This window comes from Bos indicus x Bos taurus, chromosome X, assembly GCF_003369695.1.
Source record: "Bos indicus x Bos taurus breed Angus x Brahman F1 hybrid chromosome X, Bos_hybrid_MaternalHap_v2.0, whole genome shotgun sequence".
NCBI classification, from domain to species: Eukaryota; Metazoa; Chordata; class Mammalia; order Artiodactyla; family Bovidae; genus Bos; species Bos indicus x Bos taurus.
In genome coordinates this window covers 109,341,470-109,351,154 of record NC_040105.1, presented here as the reverse complement: position 1 = coordinate 109,351,154, position 9,685 = coordinate 109,341,470, and positions in this window count along the sequence as shown.

Genomic DNA, 9,685 nt, shown 5'->3' with positions numbered 1-9,685 from the left:
ATATGTTGGTCAGAATACGGTCAGAAGAAGTTTAGACCCTTTGGTTACCCCTCAGAATATTGCGCTGATCTACTTCCATTCATGATGTCATGCTAAATGGACCAGATGAGCAGAAAGGGGACCTTGGAAAGTGATATGCACTCTAGGGGATGGGAGGTCAACCCTACAAAGATTCAGGAGGCTTTCACAGCAGTAAAATTTTTAGAGCATCAGTGGCCAGGGGTCTACCAGGAAATCCCATTCAAAATAGAAGATAAAGTGTATCTCACACATCTCACCATGAAAAAGGAAACATGAGTACTGGGAGGTCTCTTGGAGATCTGGAGACCAGGAAAGACTGCTTTGGCTCATATTCCAAATGACCTAAAGTAGCTTGCTGTGTTAGTCTGGGTCCCAGAGCGGGTCAGCAGGCTGGGCCTGCAACCCCTGCTGCTCGAGCCCTACAATACACGTGGGATGGAGAGCAGACAGGTCCACAGGGCACCCACGGGCTATATGAGCAGACTGCCAGACCTGCATTTCATCCTCACCTGCACCGCCTGCCATCTGAGGGATTCCTGATGAGAGACTTTAGGGGAAGGAAAAAGCCTGAGCTCATCTGATGCTCACAACTCTGCTGTAAGGCAGACAACAGCATCACCCTCATTCTGCATTTGCATAAAGGAGGCATAGAGAATGCAAATGAGTTGCTTGAGGTGACACACTTGAAAGGCAGATAACGCAGCCTCAAGTTTAAACTCACTGTTTGCAATACCTTGATATTTTCTTTTTTTATTATTTTTTAATTTTAATTGGAGGCTAATTACTTTACCATATTGTGGTGGTTTTTGCCCTACATTCACATGAATCAGCCATGGGTGTACATAGGTTCCCCATCCTGACCCTCCCTCCCACCTCCCTCCCCATCTCATCCCTCAGGGTCATCCCAGTGCAACAGCCCTGAGCACCCTGCCTCATGCATCGAACTTGGACTGGCTATCTATTTCATATATGATAATATACATGTTTCAGTGCTATTCTCTCAAATCATCCCACCCTCGCCTTCTCCCACAGAGTCGAACAGTCTGTTCTTTACATTATACAGAGCAAAGTAAGTCAGAAAGAAAAACACCAATACAGTATATTAACGCATATATATGGAATTTAGATAGATGGTAACAATGACCCTATATGTGAGACAGCAAAAGAGACACAGATGTAAAGAATACCTTGCTATTTTCACCAATCAGTTCTGTCCACTGAAAAAGCATGTTGGAGTTGTTACACTATAAGTCACCATTTAGCACTCAGCGGGGAACGACCTCTTTTGTAAGACCTACAGCTCACAGACCTGTTCCAAAGACACAAGTCTATGTATATATACTTAGAAATATAAATGTTACTCTCAGGGAAATGAAAATACACATGTAACCATACAGAAAATGATGGCATCTCAGGTGATAAACACAGCACAAAGACAAAAAGCCACTTAAAGACAGACAAGAGATGTACTGACCTGAGAAACATATGGAATGTCATTCGGGTCAATTCCAGCTTGCTGAAATTAGGAAAAAAAAGGGAGGGAAAGAAAACATTACAGCAAGGAGTGTTAACAAAGAAAAGTAAGTGTGAGACCAATTTGTACACTAAAGAGAAAGGACTCCAAGAGCAAGAGTGCCTTGCTGGACTGGTACACACCCAGATCAAGAAAAATGGCAGGCTAAAGTATGTCTTGTGGGGCTTCCCAGGTGGCTTAGCAGTAAAGAATCCACCTGCCAATGCAGGAGATGCAGGTTTGATACTTGGGTCAGGAAGATCCCCTGGAGGAGGAAATGGCGACCCACTCCAGTTTTCTTGCCTGGGAAATTCTCTGGACAGAGGAGCCTGGTGGGCTACAGTCCACAGGGTCGCAAACAGTTGGACACAACTTAGCGACTGAGCAACAACCACAAAAGAATGCCTTGCACACTTAAGCATAAACTTATATTTGCTCTTAGGGTAAAATTTAAAAAGACCTGCCAGATTTTGAGTCTTTGTTGTTTTGTGAAGAGCTTGGCTTCATTTTGGATATCATACAAATGTGTTCTAACTTTTCAAATACTCAGAATTAGCTACTAGGGCAAACCTGTGGCCCACCTCATATGTTTCCTTATCTCACTGGTTTTAGAGCTGTTTCTGGTAGGAAGGTAAGCTTGGTATAAATTATCCTCAAGTCACAAACAGAAATCATTGTAAGATTGTTTTTGATCACAAGTGCACTGGAGGGTACATTTGAAGTACCTATTCCTAGTTTTTAGTTGTACTGTTTACAAAATAGTTAAAACTACCCATTTCTGTTTATGTGGCAGTGATTGTGGGGTGGAGGTATAGTTGTACAGGATACTAAACTAATACAGAAAATAGCACAAAAGCTGTGGCTAGAAATAGATTTCTGTACCTCTGCAACTTTAAGGAACTGTGCCAATTTAGTCATTCTGTCGAGGAACTTGATGTAAATATCCAAACTTTCCCTGCATTGCTTCTTCCCCATGTCAAAATATTTATCTAAAAATAGAAAAAAATGACAAAGTAGCCAGTATTTTAGCAATCCCCAGTTTAATTCCTTTCTGATGATTCTATGTTAATTCTGGATATTATTTTAACTTCTTGAAAACAATTATAGTTTTAATCCAATAATGTTTTGCTTTAACAAACAACACTGCACATCTAAGTATAAACAACAGATTTTTTATACAGGAACTACTGCATGCTGAACACTGGTGCTGGTAATATATATGGCATTTAATAGCATACACATATAATTTAGATAGTTTTGTTTAATTTCTACAAATTCTAGTCTGGAATCTTTTTGATTAACATCAAGTTCTGATGGTCTCTGACAGAGAGGCTGTTATTTCCTACCCTTTATAACTCAACAAATGTACCAGGCACTTCCTAAATGCAAGAAATATCTCAAATTGTCAACAATGAAACTGGTTAGGGCTAAATGATGACTGAAGTTTCCTAAAAAGCCTAAGAAACATTTGCTTGTATATGATCAAAACAATAATTTGTAGGCTATATCTTAGGAAAGTTAGAATTGTACTATTTGACATTAGTTGAGTGAGACTTACTGTGTAATGAATAAATATGGCAATCCATGTTAATTTCCCAATAAATTTCCCAGAAGTATCAGTTAGCACTTATATACAAATTGAAAAGCTCTGTGGCTGATTAATTATTTTTAACAAAAAAAGCAATATGATGTCTAATTATGTAAATATATATGACCTTGTAAGGATCTTCTATTTTCAACCTAAAACACAGATGAATCTAAATGTAGATATAAAAGTTTTTTACAAATAAAGAATTTTTGCCAGTTTAGCTTTTAAAAAGTCATGTCTATTTTTTAGCTTACCTAGCAGATTAAGGATCCCCTCATTATAGGCTACAAAGAGGCGAAGAGAATCCTTAAAGAGGAGCATGAAAGCAGCATGTATTATACCATTAGTTAGTTCATCAGCATTTGCCTGGAAATTAAAGAGGAATTAATTACCACCATGGTTTTTCCCCTCTCCCACCTACAGTCAAACAATGCTGCTTAACAATATTTTCTTAAAAAAGGATTTATAAAGCTCTTACATTAAAATTCAGAAGAGCGTCAAACTGAATTTGAATAACTGGAAGAGTGTTCAGCAGTTCCTTAGTGTTCATAGTTCTCATCACACCATCTGCCCTATAAAAGATAAAAAAAGTTCATAACATCAATGCTAATTAAGAGTTTGAGAAGCACTGTGACATCGGCATCTTGAAAAACAGCTGCATTTTTGCCAAACTACATATCAGAACAGATATGTACTGCAGTACTTCTTGCTTAAAAACTAACAATATTTACCTACCCTCTCTTGATTTTGGTGATGTCTGACTCCATCAGTCTATATGCGAGTGACTTTTCATTCAAGTACTTGCTATATCGTCTGATGAAAGCTGACATAGCATAGCCTAAAAATGAAATACCTTTTATTATTTCCAGTTTAACCAATGTTAACTATTTACAACATACGTCACCAAATGCAAAGATTTATCATTCCACATTCACACATATCCCTCAACAGTATCTTTGAAGCATAAAACACTAGAATGGCTTTTATTACTCATCAAGTACAGTATTCCTAAAACTTTCTGTTAAAGATTATTTTTTAAATGAATTTATGTTTGTTTATTTATTTTTAATTGAAGGCTAATTACTTCACAATATTGTGGTGGTTTTTGTCATACATTCACATGAATCAGCCATGGGTGTACATATGTCCCCCATCCTGACCCTCCCTCCCACCTCACTCCCCATGCCATCCCTCAGGGTCATCCCAGTGCACCAGCCCTTCCTCAAAGTGTTGATATCACCTTTGGATGTGGTATTGATGGTGACATTCCTGAACCAGAGAAATAACTGAACTTTGTTAGTTCCTTTCACATTTTCATAGACACTATTATAAATCCTTAGCATTTTCCTGACACCCCCCTATCCCCTTGTTACCATTGCTCCGGTCTTCCTTTCATTCAACAAACGACCTTGCCCCTACTTCATAGACAAAATGTAAAGAGAAAGGCCATGACAGAAACTCAGCTGCTCACTATGGGCCTTGATTCATTTATTCAACTTACTTATTCATTCAACAATTATTCAGTGTTCACTATGATGCTGTAGGTTCAGTAGTGAACAACAGAGACCTCCCCCCCCCAAAAAAAAAAAAAACCTGCCTACATGGATCTTATACTCCAATGGTGATTGATAGACAAGCAAAAGAAAAGAAAAATACAGAGATGTTTAGTTGCTGAGAAGTGGAAAGAATAAAACTCAAGCAGAGAAGGGATAAAGGGACCATGATTTTTGGGAGGCTGAGGCAGGAAAGCCTCACTGAGTAAATACCTGCATATGTGTTGTGTCAATGAATTTAGAAATTACTTTCCATCATAAAACATACACCACATCACACCCTTCATCATTCAGAACCATTTTTATAAACTAGGCATGGTTTCCAGAACATTTCCCTCCTTGCCACAAAGAAATATTTCCATCAAAGAATCATCTTACCTTCTACGACACTTTTATCCAGAAAGTTGTGTAAAGTGAACAAAGAACTTCTCGATGCAAGATGTTGGATAAAACGCTGTCAAACAAGTGTGCCAAATTCTCAAAATCAGTTTCAGTTCACAAATAGAGTTCATTTGTGATTTTGTCTTTGTGAATACATACTTAACATAATTCTATCGTACATATCTTCTATCTATTTCAGGGGCATTGATTAAGGTGAGCACCATCACACCCTGGGATAGCCAACATAAGGATCTGCAGTGCTGCCAAGTCTGTTGACATACCCCCCAAATAAACAAGGGGTTAAACATTAAAGCTAATGTGAATACACACTTTTCACCCACGCCTTTCTATCAGTAACATCTCAGGAATTAGGGACACTGACCCACCATGCAGTCGAAAATTCCCATATAATTCATAGTATATAAAGTGAGAGTCACCCAGTCATGTCCAACTCTTTGCAACCCCATCGACTATATATACAGTGCATGGAATTCTCCAGGCCAGAATACTGGAGTGGGTAGCCTTTCCCTTCTCCAGGGGATCTTCCCAATCTAGGGATCAAACCCAGGTCTCCCACATTGCAGGTGGATTCTTTACCAGCTGAGCCATCAGGGAATAAAACCCACATATAATTTACAGTCAGCTATCTGTAGATGCCATACCACTGTAACTGTGATTCCATCCATGCCTGTGGAGTCAACCAAGAATGAATATCATAGTGCTGTAGTATTTACAATGGAAAAAAGCCACATACAAGAGGACCTGTGCAGCTCAAACCTGGGGTATTCAAGGGTCAGTGGCAATTATAGGATTAATTATTTTAATCATTCATGTTAAATTATTTAACAATTCAATTAATGGAAAAATAAAAAGAATACTGTGGTACATCTCTGGACCCCAATGCCCAGAAATGACAACTGCTAACTTTTGCACATGTCTCCTTCAGTTCTATTTTTCGGCAGGAATTTATCATTTATTTATTTGGCTGAGTTAGGTTTTAGTTGCAGCACAATGGATCTTCATTTTGTTACACGGGATCTTTTGTTGTGGTGCACTGAATCTCTAGCTGTGGCACAGGCTCAGTTGGCCCGTGGCATGTGGGATCTTAGTTTCCCAGCTGGGGATCGAACTCTCATCCCCTACATTGCAAGGCAGATTCTTAATGACTGGACCACCAGGGAATTCCCTTCAACTCTATTTTTAAAATAAGAGGCATAAAGCCTTACAGATAAAGTTGATAGTGGTCTTTGTCCCATCCTCAAGTTCAATTTACTTCTCCTACCTAGAAGGAAACATTATCAAAATTTTCATGTGTTGTCTTTGCATCTTATTTTATTTATAGTTTCATATATATACCTGTTACATGGACAAATATTGTTTGAATTTTAAACATTTATAGAAATGATATTGGACTCTAAATATCATTCCGTGGCATACTTCCTCTACTAGCAAAATGGTATACTTTATTAAATACTGATTGCAAAGAGAAATTCATAAGTAAAAATGGAAAAATTGGTGTTTTAATATCTACTTCTATGTACTTTCCCCACTTGTCATGAATGGAAGCAAAATGTAGTAAGCCCCTAACACATTGAGCATATTCAGCAGTTGTGTCCTGACAGTCCTTTGTACTAAAAGGAAGGAATATACGCCATGCTCACCTCATTTCCATACACCATGAGGTGATGGACAGTAACCAGGGCTTTGAACACCACCACCCAGCTGCTGCTACCAGTTTTCTCAGAAAGAACGTCAGCCAGATGAACAACACTCATATTTGTTCCATTTATATACTGGATCAGATCTAAATTAGAGACAGTGACAAGCATTAAAACACAGACTGAGAAAAAAAAAATTTCAAAACCAAAATCGGTAACTTTACCTGAAATACAGATGCAATCAAATCTCAGAGACATGACAAAGAGAATCATCTGAAACATTTTCTTCATTTCCAATAGTAAAATTTGTGCATGCCCATGCTCAGTTGTTCAGCCGTGTCTGACTCTTTGCAACCCCACAGACTCTAGCCCACCAGGCTCCTCTGTCCATGGGATTCTCCAGGCAAGAATCCTGGAGTGGGTTGCCATTTCCTCTTCCAGGGGGTCTCCCCAACCCAGGGGTCAAACCCACTTCTCCTGTATTGCAGGCAGATTCTTTACCACTGAGTCACCTGGTACTAACATGGTAGGTGACACTGAATGACTGTTTATCCTATTTGTTCCATAGAGTTAATGAGAATTGTGATTGCATTGACTCTGCTCACCAGTGTCTCCTCAAGACCCAGCACAGTAGCTGGCACATACCAAGTTGGAACAAGTAAGGAAAATACTTGTTAAATAAATGGATAAGACTCAAGAAGGTAAGTAACATGCTCGAGGTCATACAGGTAGTTCAGTGGAAGGGCTGGAATTTGAAATAAGGTTTGTTTGACTTTGAAGATCAAGGTATTAAACATTATGTCATTGTGCCTCGCTCAAGAAAAGTGTCATTCCATGAAGGTTCAGTAAGGAGCTTTGTCTCCCTAAGACTTACTTTTTGGTTTACATCTTTTAATTTCTTACTGCTTCTTCTTTAGTCCACTTCCCCACAGCCTCATACCTGGTTTATTGCAACAGCTTTCTGCTTTCCTGCCTCAAGGTTATAACCATTAATTAATTGACTTTTACAGCCCCTCAAAAGGTAAGTTTCATTGCTTCGTTTTCCTACTGAAGAACATGGCAATGATTCCTTGCTGTTTATCACTTCAAAAATTCTCCTTGCTTTCCAAACCATCTATAAACTATCACTCTAAAACAACTTCATCCATAGCACTTATCCATTATGCAGCATCTTGATATGCACAGCAGTAGGACAGGTACTGAGGAGGGGGCTTAACAAATATGCTAGTGGATTAAAGTGACAGACTGACCCTGTAAAGTAAGATTTACTTATTCAACAAACATATATACTCAGCGTCAATGCCTAATATGCGCCAGTTGCTGTGCCATGTTTGGCAGGCTTCCCTGGTGGCTCAGGCAGTAAATAATCTCCCTGCAATACAGGAGTCATGGGTTTGATTATTGGTGGGGAAGATCCCCTGGAAAAGGGCATAGGAACCCACTCCAGTATTCTTGTTTGGAGAATCTCATGGACAGAGGAGCTTGGCAGGTACAGTCCACAGAGTTGCACAGACTTGGACATGACTGAAACAACTTAGCACACATGTTCATGCCATGTTTAAGGTTATGAAGAATGAGATTCTCTGCTATATTTTTTATCTTTAGGTCTGCTTCATTCCTCTTTCTGTGCAGTTTCCTCTGCAATCTTTTCATTTCTGCTTCAGCATGATTTCAGTCTTTGGACTGAATCTTTCAGTTATGCTGGTACTGATTCAAGTGCTCCTGTTTGGTTCCATGCACCCTTCACATTGGTAATTATTGCTTAACCTTCAGGTTTTGAAAAGTTAATCCTGGTACATGTTACATCCTAGCACAGGGCTGGATTATATATACTGTCCCAGAATCTAATATGGGACCTGTTGAGAATAATTTTCAGGAAACTTTAAAAATATATATAGCAAGAGGAAATTAATCTGCTTAACTGTGGTGAACTGGTAGTTGCTGCAATAAATACCCATTATCATGATAATAAGAAAAAACTTCAGGAGACCAATGCAGGAGGTCAATGAATAGTTTTGAAGCCAAAGAGCAAAATCAAGAGTTGATCAAAAGGCTGAATCATCTACAAAGGTTGCAATAGCAATGGGATTTACATCTATTGCCAACAGCACAGACTGTTTATGAAGCCACTGCTCCTGTGCAAAGAGTCGGACACAACTGAGGACACACACACACACACCCATACACCACTGCTCTGGCACAAAGTCAGACACGACTGAGCACACACACACACACACCCATGTGCCACTGCTCTGGTGCAAAGAGTCGGACATGACTGAGCACACACACACACATACTCCACTGCTCCAGCACATAGAGTCAGACACGACTGAGCATGCACACAGGCACAAACCCATACGCCACTGCTCTGGAGCAGAGTTGGACATGACTGAGCATGCACACACACAGGCACAAACCCATACACCACTGCTCTGGAGCAAAGAGTTGGACACGACTGAGCATGCACACACACAAACACACACATCCATCCACCAGTGCTCCAGTGCAGAATCAAACATGACTGAGCACACACACACACACACACACACACACACACCCATATGCAACTGCTCTGGCACAGAGTCAGATATGACTGAGCATGCACACACATACACACACACACACATATGCCACTGTTCCAATGCAAATAGTTGGACATGACTGAGCACACACACACACACACACACAGACACACCATAGGCCACTGCTCCAGCACAAAGAGTCGAACACAACTGAGCATGCACACACACACACACACGCACCCATATGCCTCTGCTCCAGGACAAAAAGTTGGACAGGACTGAGCACGCACACACACAAATGCACAAACACACACCCATATGCCACTGCTCTGGTACAAAATGTAGGACATGACTGAGTGCACACACACAACACACACACACAGCCATCTGCCACTACTCTGCTGCAGAGTTGGACAGCACTGAGCACACACACACACACCCATCCGCCA